Source organism: Bactrocera neohumeralis, unplaced genomic scaffold, assembly GCF_024586455.1.
Source record: "Bactrocera neohumeralis isolate Rockhampton unplaced genomic scaffold, APGP_CSIRO_Bneo_wtdbg2-racon-allhic-juicebox.fasta_v2 ctg49_3, whole genome shotgun sequence".
Classification (NCBI taxonomy): Eukaryota; Metazoa; Arthropoda; class Insecta; order Diptera; family Tephritidae; genus Bactrocera; species Bactrocera neohumeralis.
The window spans coordinates 174,466-187,218 of record NW_026091970.1 but is presented as its reverse complement, the minus strand read 5'-3'; the positions used below and the strand labels follow the sequence as shown (position 1 = coordinate 187,218).

Genomic DNA, 12,753 nt, shown 5'->3' with positions numbered 1-12,753 from the left:
TTTATTTATTAAAATGAATGGTATTATTCCTAAATTTATTATATTTTCACTATATTAAAGTGTCTTAGGTCGAAGAGTTGCAAAGAAATAAAATTTCGGTAAAAATTTAACTATGCTATGAGACCAACAGTTTGCGGAAAATATTTGCAAAGGTCGAAATGTACGTTCTCAACCAGCGAATCTTCTGTAACTTATCCATACTTGGACCTGATCTATGGAATGCAAGCCACGGCGAAGTTCTATACGTCGAAATGCCAGACGACTGCTACCTTATTGGTTATTCAGACAATATCGCCGTCGCCATAATCGCACGTGAGACCGATATAACCAGACGCAAACTAACATAAGTTACGCTGCGAACACAAGAGTAGTTGGATACACAGATGTAGTTGGATACACGGCGACATAACCCAGCCACGGGAAAAACTGAACTGATCTTGATCATTGGAACACATAGCTCGCTGGAGGTGAACATACAAGTTCATTCAGAAACTACTCAAATGACGAAAAACCTGTTGTTGTTGCAGCGATAGAAATCTGCCGAGTTGACAGTCATTGACCCGATAAATCTATGGGTTCGTTCCGGTTACGTAGACCCAACTGTTGTGAAAACGGCGAAACCCAAAAATACTTCGGTATAAGAAAGGACTACAAACTGACATACTGAGCTCAAATTCAGCATGCCGCTAAAAAGATACGCATTAAGACTTAGGAAAAATACCGGAGGTCCAGAATCCGGTCCGGAGGATAAAACTAATGGACATACATGAGAAACTTAGACGGAAAGTACTTGCTAAGTTGTAGAAAACAGCAGCTCTGAGAGTCGTCTCGGCGTTCCGCGCTGTATCCAAATCCGCAGTACTGGTGAGAAGTGGCGTCATTCCAATGGATTTACAGAAATATACATATCCACCAGACAACAAGTGAGGAAGAAACCCCTTGAACTCTGTGAAGACCGGTGGACACGGAAGCTCAAAAGAAGATGGACCGCCAAACTAAAGGTATAGAGATGTGGCTCAGTAGGAAGCACGACGCGGTAAACTATTACTGAACACCGATGTCCTCCGGTCAGGGGAGTTTCCGCAAATCCCAAGTTGGACGTATTTACGGAGACGAACCTCTGGGTGATGAAATCCATGCTTTTTTAAGTGCCGCCTGTGGAAAGATGCACTCAGAATATTAGAAGCGTGAACAACTCATTACATAAAATTTAGTTGAAGAAATGGTAACCACAGACGAAAAGTGGCAGCGAATTGCCTCGTATGTGGCAATATGTAGTATGTTCTAAACACTAAAAAAAGGAACATAGAAACAGATTCTCCGGTTCAGTAAAATTGGAGTCAATAAATGATGAGCCAAATAGCTTGTTGCTGGATACAAAGCCCTGTACGTAATGAGAGTAGAAACCTAAAATAGATCCATCTTGGAAACTTTGCTTCAAGTAATGCGAAAGCGGTTCCAGGGCAAGCGAAAAGTCCATGATAGAAGGGGAAAGTGTTTTGGTGATTACAATACAGCAAAAAAACTCTTTTTTTTAAGACTCTCTGAATAAATGATCAAAGATAGACCTATAACCTCTTAAAACTTTAAGATATCTTATTTACTGTTTATAAAAAAAACCCAGAAAGTACTCAACCAAGCACGTTGTCACGTTGAGACACAAGTACTAAATTCGGGAGTGGTCAGATTTAGAAAAAGTAATATGAATATTTCTCTATTAAATTATTTTCTTTAGAATGGTGATTTAGTGCCAAATTTTACAATATTAGAACATTTATTAATTGAATTGAATCAATACCAAAACGTGACATCTGGCAGCTACTTTAATTGGGGAGTCTGCCCTTGTTTATACATTCGACCAATGAGCGGGAGCTCAGTACGAAACTGCGTCTTTAATGCTTATTACTCTTCTACAAACTTTGTTGCATAACATGACATTACAAATTCCAAAAAAAGCAAAAAAGTATTAGTAGTTTGTTGCTAATATTTTTTCCAAAAGAGAAACTTTAGGAGCTACATTGCAATTTTAAAATCATAAATTTTCCACAATTGTAAACTGAACTTCATTCACTAAATCTGAATTTCCGAAAATTCCATATATTTCCATATGAAATAAATATTTCGGTACAAAAATACATACATACATACTCTACCTCTGCAATATGCACTCTGAATGAATATTTACAGCTTCGTAAACGCTTCTAATTGAATTATTCCCATTGTCTACGAAAAATTTCCAAAAAAAAGTTTGTATCGCTTTGTTTGCTTATCACCGGATTTTCTGAATTTTCATTCTTATTGTTTCGACAACAATATTAATGTTAATGCAAGGTACCAACTAACACCACATGGACGCCGAACCTGCGGATATTCTATGAAGTTGATACATTTGCACTACGAAAGTTTTCAAAATAAGTAACAAAAACGAATTTTTGTGGAGTTTTGTAAAATATGTATTTAAAGTGATAAGCGAGTTGGTTCAGAAATATACTGGTTGACTACTAACTACCCTACTCGAGAGTAATTTCATACTGGTGCGTATTGGGTGAGTTATAAAGTCGATATTGCAGGTGTTATGTTGTTTTTGTAGCAAAATTTTTTAATTTTTTTTAACTATTTCTAAAGCGTTAGTAAAAAAATTACTTTGAGGAGTAGGGATCTGAAAGTTACCACCGTTAGTTCTGTCACTTACTTGAAACTCAAATTAATATTGCTGAGGAAAACTAAGCACAAATGAGGAACGTGTCAGATAGAAGACAGAAGGAAACATCTCCTTCGATTCAACAAACTTCTGATAGGCTGAAATCGCTTGGTCGAATGATTAGCGTTTTCATCATCAATTTTGTAAGAGTTCTAGGTACTATAATGTACCGACGTGACGACTACGACTGCTGTCCAAAACAGTTCCAAGTTACGATCGAGTTTAATATTCTGCTTAAAAGTTACCTTAAAATATTTAACGCTTCTAAGAGCGCCATTCACTTGAGAGTGGCCAAAAATGATTATTTTACATATGGCTCAAACCGCTCTCGACTCTCGTCTTAGACCAAGTATCCACTGGGTAACCAAAAATTATAATTTTTAAGGCGACCTAAAGTGAAAAGGCGAAACCTCCCTCTCCAGGTTTGTGCGCTGTGTTTGGGACCCGCCACGTAAAAACAATACCCCCAATGAAAAAAAGAAAACAGTCTAGGATGAGAGACCCTATTCCAAAAGCATTTAAGATTACGATTTAAACGCATGCACCATTTTGAGTTAAATAAGTTGTCTTCAAAGATTCAGAGATGTTTTATTATGAATAGGACACTGACAGTGTTTTTCAAATAGCCTCTTCGAAATCTTTTGCCAATTGAGCGTTCTTTTCGCACTCGCTTTCATGCAAAGAGATTTCTATTTCATATTTCTACTTAACAAGAATCTTACTATGTTCCAATAACTTACTTTATTCAAATCTCACAGATAGCATGTTGCCAATATTCTGAAACTCATTTTGGGATATTTTAGTCTATTTTGAATTTATTATTTCCGCACAGGAGTTATTTGATCAATTAACCTTTGCTAGATTGAAGCGCTAATTTAGTTCGATTTACCAAACAAAATAAAAATTTTATTTTACTACATAAATTCTTAATCGAAACCAAATCGAGTTGAAACTGGAATGTCAATTGAGTTGAAACCCTGTGAGTTCTTGTCCTGGCTATAAATTTGGTTGTGTGCATCGATAAAAAAGCAATCAGCTGAGGAATTTTAATCATTAGAAAAAATAAAATATTAAGAATGAAAGCAACTATAACAGCTGATCGTTAAACGAGCCAATCTTTAATCGTGTAGCCGGATGTGCGAAAGCCAAAAATCGGTTTCTTAATTATAATCATAAAGTAATAAATTAATTTTTCTGTGCGAAAAGGCTGTTAATTTTTATTATTTACAAATAGATCTGGCCACTTGTTGCTGTGGTGTACATTTTATACTATTATTCATATAATAAACTATTGAATACAGTGAAAATTTCATTTACGAATGAAGATGAGAACGTTTTTGTCGGGATAAGAATCTGGGTGACTGTACTTGATGTTTAATTTTGAATATGTTCATACAAATGTCTATGGAAAAAATAACGAATTTAAGGCTGTTTTCTCAGTTAGGTTAACAGCGTCTGTCAGTTGTAGTTAAAGAAAGGTTCTTTACAGAAAGAAGGAATTTTGGTTGAGTTTACCAAGAACTTAACTGACATTGAGAAAATTGCCTTTAAAATTTGGTATTTTACTGAAAATTATAATTACAGTTGAATTTTCCTAACTCGAATCACCATGATCCACACAAAAACTACGAGTTATGGCAGGAAATTTTTATGCAATTTGACTTCTTTGCTAATTCAAGAGTTCGAGTTATGAAGAAGTTCGAGTTACAGAAGTTTGAGCTATGGAAGTTTAACTCTGTTATATTTTTTTTGAGAATTGTGAATACATACATATGTTTAGAAATACTTGTATATACAGTGAAATCTCCCATAAACAGACACAGACGAACCAGCTTTTCTGTTATTGGAGTTAACCGGTTAAAAATTGTACTTAATAAATATCAACAAATTGTAGGACCGTTCAATATGTTAATGAAGATGTCCGCTTAATAGAGCGTCCATTTAATACAGCTTTCAGTGTTTTTCTTATTTATGAATTGTTTTGACTATCCTATCTTCTAAGTTGCTTCAAACTGGTTACAGTGTGCTAAATTTTGCTAAAATCGGTTCAGTAGTTTAGGAGTCCATCGCGGACAAACAGCGCGACACGTAATTTTTATATATAAGATAAAAGGTTTAAATGAAAAATTTAAATTTTTTCTGAATGAATGAAAATATTTTCAATTATTTTTTTAACCGAAAACTAGTAGAGACTAGTGCTCGCACAGAAAGCGCTGCTTCTAAGCTGCTCTTAAATTGCTATATTTTCATATATATTTTCAATCACGAGCACATACATACATATATTTACTAAACTTTAACACGCACATACACACACACACACATATATGTATGTATTTATAGTTGCCAGCAAGTTGTGGGTTGTGGAAATTCACATACACGTGTTAATTAAACAACAAAAAACGGAAAATAACAACTGTAAAAAAAAAAACAATCGGAGAGCACAAAAAGTTTTCGGTGTAACTGGTGTTGGTGGCGTGTTGATATTATTTTCGTTTGTTGAGTTTTTAGTATAACCTTCGATGTGACTTTTTAGCAACAACACAAGGCACAGTCAGCATGGTTCGTGTGTATGTGTGTGTGTGTGCTTTACAACAAATAAGTAAATAAATAAATACAAATGTGAGAGTTTATGAATTTGCTCTGTTCTCTATCTGACCGAGTATTCGGTTTCGCATGCGTGCAACTCATGTTTGCATAGCCCACTTCGGCTGGTGGTGGTGCTCACACCAATATTTGCGCACATTTAAATGGAAATCCAACACAACAAACTGGTGAAAATATTACACAATGCCATTGCACGCCACTACAAATTATGTTGGTAGAAAATATTCCATTGTTGTCGCTTTGCACTCGGTACATACCAAATATTGCTTGCCACACATATGCGTGTGCATGCGTATGTGAATGTATTGGTGTGCATATATTGTCTGCAGTTAATGAAACGCAACCGGCAGCAGGTCTTACTATGGCGGCATGCATTGCCGATTGCCAGTGAAATTTCATGTATTCCCCAAATATACCATTGTTTAACAACTAGAAGTTCATTTAGTCGAACAAGCCCACCGACAGTGTTCAAGTAGCGCGTTGGACGCATAGACAACACTACACGACACTCGGACTTCTATTGGCCACCGTTGTAGTACACCCATGTAGTACTAGGGTTTAACTTTTGCTGAAATTCTGATGCAACTTCATAATATGCACAATACTCTTATTTGTTATGAATTCATAACGACAAATTTGTTGTTGTTGCCAGTATGGTTGTTGCATGAATTGAATTAGGTGTGTAGGTACGCCTACCGAGCACAGACCGGTGCCTCTCCGGAAAAGTGCACTTGCTGATTGCTGTGTGCACGCAAATACAAGCATGTGTGTGTGTGAGTAAATATGTGCCTAGGTATGTGTGTCGGTGCGGCTATGCATAATGCAGTTAGCAGCTACAAATGAGTGTCCACTTGTCCCGGTAGAGTGTAATAGAATTTTGTCGCGATAATATTGTGAATTTTGTATTCAAATCAATTGTGTGTGCTGTTTCGATTGCATTACTAATTTGGTGGCGGTCGAGTGCAACAAAGGCACCTAAATATAAATGCATGCATGCATTTGAATTTCATATTTACAACTATTGTGTATGAGTGCTGACAAGGTGCATAAAATTTTAACTAAATTAGACACACAATAGAGCGAGAGGAGATATACATACATATATAAGGAAGTGAAAATAAGTAAATTTTCATAGGGTGCCTTTTTTAGCGCCAAATGCTTCATATTTCAAAGAAATCTCCATTATTTTGGCTTTCGTAGTTCACCAATTTCTGCTGCGTTCACATTTTGTATGGTATTTCAAACATGTGGCAACACTGATTGCGTCTTATGAAGACTAACATGTCGAATAACCATTTCTTTCTAAATTAGCCGACATGATTTTACCAATAACGTGCTCACCAAACGTTTTTATTGAGTCTTTCCTAGGTTATTTTCCAGTACAGAGCATTCATACGAGGAGCTCACATAAGAAGATCACTTCTGATCATCAGTTCAGATCACAGAGTCAAAAAAGTAGCTTATGATGTGCTAATTAATGGAAGCATTTCTTAATATGAAGCGGTCGACAAAGATTTGTTCTAATAAAGTGAGGTTTTCAGGTGCTGTATGGCTTGTTGCACTTAGTAAAGTGTAATTACAGAGATTTTACAGCAAATGTCTTTTAAAAAAGGTCAGTAAATGTTCAGCTCATCGTTCCATCGTTTTCGGTATTTGGATCGCAAATGAAAATAAGTCAATTCCAGACTTTTCTCTCGAAAATCGCAACGTCGTCATCCGTTGTTGACATCGTGAAGACTTTTTTGCACCATACAGCATAAAATTATGAGTGACTTATCGAGTTCTTTATTTTGTTAGAGATGACATTTACTTTTTCAAGATAATTTCATTTAAATGTTGACTCATGTGGTTTCAACAAGATGGCGCTACATGCCACACAGCTCGCGATTTTATGGCCATTTTGAGGGAAAACTACGACTTCAATTCATGACTGTCAACAATGACGTGAGTGCCAAGTCGCGAGTGCGACGACTGTTTGTTTGATGACAGGAGATATTTCGTTTTGCCCTCGTTCACTGCCAGACTCATTTTCTGTGCTTCCTTGTCCAGCCTGGAGAAAGCAGAAATAACGGCGCGGGTGTTGAGCATACAATATCATCGGCATAGCTTTGGTTTTTGTACATTTATAGAAGATGGTACCTTCTCTATTTATTCTGCGGCTCGAACTATTTTCTCCAAAAAGTTGAAAAAGCCCAAAATTGTCTGACTTTATCGAATCGGAGAGGTCCTTCCCGATCAAGACGCAGCTTTTGTGTCAACGTCATTTACACAGAAATTAGTTTTGCGGGGATTCAAAAAGTAAATGTCTAATTAATGGAAGCATTTCTTAATATGAAGCGGTCGACAAAGATTTGTTCTAATAAAATTTTATGCTGTATGGCTTTTTTTTAAAGTGTAATTAAAGATTTTATAGCATTTCTTAAAAAACAAGTCAGTAAATAGAGCAATATTTGCCAAAACACTGACACATGTTTTCTGAAGATCCAGCAATGAAAATGAGACTAGAGAACATAGAGTGTTTTACTTTTTATGTCCACGAAACTAATTGGACAAAAAATGGCGTGTAAGAACAAACTGGTAAGTTTTCGGAAAAGTTTTTTGGCAAGGGTTGCCACTTGTTATATTTTTTATGTCCAAGAAACTAATTGGTCTTAAAACGGCGTGTAATAATCATGCTGGAAATTTTGGAAGACATATTTTTGAAAAAATTTTATGGCAAGGGTTGCCACCTGTTTCACGTTTTAAATCCAAGAAACTGATTGGCCCCAAAACGGTGTGTGAGTATCAATACGAGAGAATTAAGAAGGCTTAATATTAAAAATATTTAATGGCAAGCGTTGCCACATGTGTTCTAATTTGAATTGAATAGAATTAAATTTAGAAGGTTGCCACCTGTTCTACTTTTTATGTCCAAAAAAGTAATTATAAAAAAGGTGGAAAGAATCAATCTGGGAAGGTTAAGAAGGCTAATATTTAAAAAAGCTTTATTGCAAGGGTTGCCGCCTGTTTAACTTTTTAAGTCCAAGCAACTGACTGGACTCAAAACGGGGTGTGAGTAGCAATCTGTGAGGGTTGAGAAGGCTTATTATTAAAAATGTTAAATGGCAAGCGTTGCCACCTTTGTTATAAGTCGAATTCGATAAAATTCATGCTCTAAACTAATTGCAACTTTATAATTTATTGAACTTGTAGGTAGATTATAGCATAAAATATTTTTGCCAATGACGAAGGTTGCCACCTGTTTAGCATTGAATTTTGAATTGAATAAAATTGGTTTAATGAAGCAAACGTTGCCACCTGTGTTATAATTTGAATTCAATAAAATTCATGCTCTAAACTAATTGCAACTTTATAATTTTTTGAGTTTGTAGGTAGATTATAGCATAAAATATTTTTGCGAATGACGAAGGTTGCCACCTGTTTAGCATAAAATATTTAATTGAATAAAATTTGTATTATGAACAAATTATGGTTGGTTAAGCTGTAGAGGTTGAAAAAACTGTATGGCGGTAAATATAATAGCAAATGAAGAAGGTTGCCACCTGTTTAAAATTAAAACTTGATTTTAATAAAATTGGTAGAATTAACTAATTATGGTTGGTTAGTCTATATAAGCTAACGAAGTTGTGTAGTGGTAAGTAATTTATCGAATAAAGAAGGTTGCCATCTGTTTAACAATAAATTTTTAATCTAATAAAATTGGTATAATAAACTAATTATGATTGGTTAAGCTACAGAGGTTGAAGAAGCTCTACAGTAGTAAATAATTTTGAGAATGAAAAAGGATGCCACCTGTTTAACAATAATTTTTTAATCTACTAGATTGTTATAAAAAACTTGTTATGGTTTGATACCTTACCGATATTGTAGAAGAAGTAGTAGAAAATAACTTCAAGAGACCTTGAGCTTTATCTACATATACATATACATGTGAATGTGAAATGGTATTCATTGGATTGAAGTCACACTTACTCCGTTCCGACATCGAATGTCAATAATGTGGTGTAAATTCTATCTGTTGTCAATATTGACTGTTTATTTTAAAATTTTCTGTATAAACGCGTTATTTATTTCTTACTACGAAAAGTAATAATACTAATATTTTGTTTATTTTGCTTTGTTGAAAATGTATCACTAATGGCGCGCTTCGTTTTCTCTTTTTTCATTTCTATGTTTATTGCTTACATGCATAGAATTATTCTATACACCCGTCTATATATGTATGTGGTAGTAAGCTCACTAAAAGTTTACCTGCGGCAAATAGTTGGCCTATTCTGGTCGAATATTTCTACATATTTTCTTTCTATAAATAGTGACAATAAAATTCTTTGTATGCATGTGTGTGTATGTGTGTTTCTGTGAAACGACAATGCGCAGGCAAATTGTCCCAGCAATGTAACCGTAAGTGAGGCGCAACCAAATCGAACATGACTTGCATATTAAACCATCTCAGACGAGCGCTACGTACCGATATTGACATTTACATACGCGCCTAGCTAGATGCACTCAAGCGTACTAACATTTCAATATACATATGCTGTGTGTATTATATATATATATAATATAAATGTAATGTATATATGTATGTAGGTATGTATGAAATTCATTAGAGTTTTCGCTCACGCCAAAATGAAAAGAATTAAACCGAAAGCTGCTCTTTATTTTCAAGTAAATTGAAGTTATTGTTTTTATTTCTTTAAATGTGTGTGTGTAAAAAGGGGTGTATTATGAGTATATGTTTATATAACTATCATATGTACATATGTATGATCATCATACATTATATACATACAAGTATGTACAAAATTGAATACTGTGATCATAAATGTACATATACCAATCTACACACCTATATTATGGACCGTGAAAGTTATTTGAAAATGGGTTTGTTTCATTTCTAAATATGTATGTATGTATATAACGGACTTTTTATGGTTAAAATTTGGCTTCGCAGAACAGAAGTCGATTTGAGCTTAACTGTATATCATTAAATACAAAATAATGTAAAATCACTTTTCATAAGTTTACAGGCGGAGGAAAGCGATATATCAGAAACCATTCATTTTGAAACATAATTGGAGTTTTGGTTATAAAAAAGCGCAGAAATTTTTAAAGTTTGAAAAGTGAACTTTCTGAATATGCGATGGTTATTTTTGAGAAACGAAAATTAGTTGGTGAAATTTTACTTTGAATAAAAAAACGAAAATTCCTATATTAAATGTATGGGAACCTAAAAAAATAGCGACCCCTTAGAGTTAAGCTACGGCGAATGGCTTGAAGGAGGATTTTTTGTTTGTCAATCACTAATATTTGAGGGAGTAAGAGTTGAAAAAAAAATCAACAATTTTTTTTTGAAGCACCCTAGTAGACACCCACCCGTTATTAAGATGGCAATGTCATCCGCATATGCCACTGTCTTAGGGGTTTTGCCTTCAAAGTTTCTTAGCAGTTTATTCACTGCTAACGTACATAGAAGCGGAAAGAACAGTCTTCCTAAGAGAGAGGACCTCTACAGATTTCCTTGGTCATTTTAGCGTCGTTCCATTCTACTCTTATCCGTCTAGAGGTCAAAAGGCTTCTGAACCAGCGTTGTGTAGCGGGATCAACATCTACTGACTGGATACTATTCAGAATAGATTTCGTAGTTATCGATAGAGTTTCTTAGATTAAAGAGCCTTGCATAAAGTAAGTTTTACACATATTTGCTTAGGACAGGTTCGTGGGTCTATGTATTCGGGATCATAGAGCATTCAAGAAGGTTTTTGAGATTATATTAAGAAACTTGAATGATGTGATTTATCAAATAAATTATAATATCGTAGGAAGTTAAGGAAAAGTGAAGAAAACTTTTTTCGAAACGTCCTTTTAGCACAAGTTTTATAGAACGATCAAACAATTATAAGATGGCATATTGGCTATAAAGCACTTTGACATCAGAAGTTGTGAAAGAAAAAAGAGTATCCAGTAAAAGTCGAAGTTGATAATGATAATGACGAGATGGGAAAAGCTTTCAGAAGAAGCACACAAAAAATGTGTAATTAAATTTATCACTCTTTCATTTTTTCCGTTTCCAAAACTAAATTATCCGTTCGTCAGTCCGTGTTTTGTTAGTTAATTGAGGTTATAATAATGAAGTCATTTAGGGAACTATAATTTAAATCGACCTATATGTGTATATATGTATTTAGAATTAGATATTTGAGAACGAAACATGGGAAGAAAGAGGAGCAGGTGATTGCTTTGTCCCACCTTAACTTTTCTTGGGTTCTCGAAGTTTAAAAATCTGATTCTAGAAACGATTTATGAATATGTACTTATGTTATACATTATTAAGAGATTATAAAAAAGACGCTGAAGTAGCTTAAGGGCATCTAATTCACTATATTTTCTATGGAGTTATCCTATGTATAGACTGGCTTGTGGTCCTGGCCACACCGCTAAAATGTAAGGCTAATAAGCTTGCTAGAACAGCTATTTCAGTTGCAATAACGGAAACAGGTAGAATCTCCGTTGGCTTCTTGTGCTACACTATTGAGCTGTTGGGTCTCAGACCAGCTCAACAAATGTTGGTCAACTACCAGGCAGTTGTGCAGTCGTAAGGTTCTTCTGTCGCTGGGTAAATCGGAAGAGATCTAGTGATCTCTTCCCTCTCAGCAAGGTTCACCTTTCAATAATCGCAGGAGTTCAAACCGGACACTGTTGGATCGAGATTAATGCAGTAAGATAGAACATCTTATCGAATGCCAGCTGAGAAGATGGGATAGAATTATCGCAACACTTCCGTCTGGAATGTCCGGCTTTGCCGAATCAAGCCAAAATCTCCTCGTTTTAGACAGCCAGTTGAAAAGACACTCTAAGCTGATTTGTGATAGGTCCTGGGCGTTTTATCGATAGCTAATATCCAAGTACGATAGCTGATATACAACTCATTTCCACGAGAGTCGGGTCTACGTAACTGGAACGGACACGGATTTTTATCCGTCCAAGGACTGGCAACCCGGCAAAATTTTGTCGCTACAACAATAACATACAAGTGCAAGAGTTTTTCATTCACCTTTCACCGTCCCAAAGGTCTGTACGTAAGAGTCAAAGTGTGATACCCCGCTTTGGTAAGGAATTAGCCATATACTAACCCAACCTAAGTGCATTCCAGTCTCCGTAAATATAAATGAATATACCACTCTTTAAAAAATCTAGAAGGAAGTGAATGACTACTTATTTTCTGAAGAGGAATCGCTTATAAAAGTGGCAATGCTGTTTTGAAGTTTAAAAATTTCAGTTTGATATAATTTTGCTATCCGTGGTTGGGTTCAGATTTTGCCTCTCTCACAAAATAACCAGGTTCGGGTTCAGATTTTGACACTATTACAAAAGTTATGAAAGAAATATATTTTTCAAGCGTCAAAAATCATTTTAAATGATTTAAATCAAGTATTGCTATTTTT

The 12,753-nt window shown here is 35.1% G+C and overlaps 1 protein-coding gene across 8 annotated transcripts in view; it reads right to left on the bottom strand.

Annotated features, from left to right (window-relative positions):
• The window catches only part of LOC126767269 (CUGBP Elav-like family member 2), a 186,200-nt gene that overhangs the window by 67,417 nt on the left and 106,030 nt on the right, over positions 1-12,753 (bottom strand). The window lies entirely within an intron of this gene.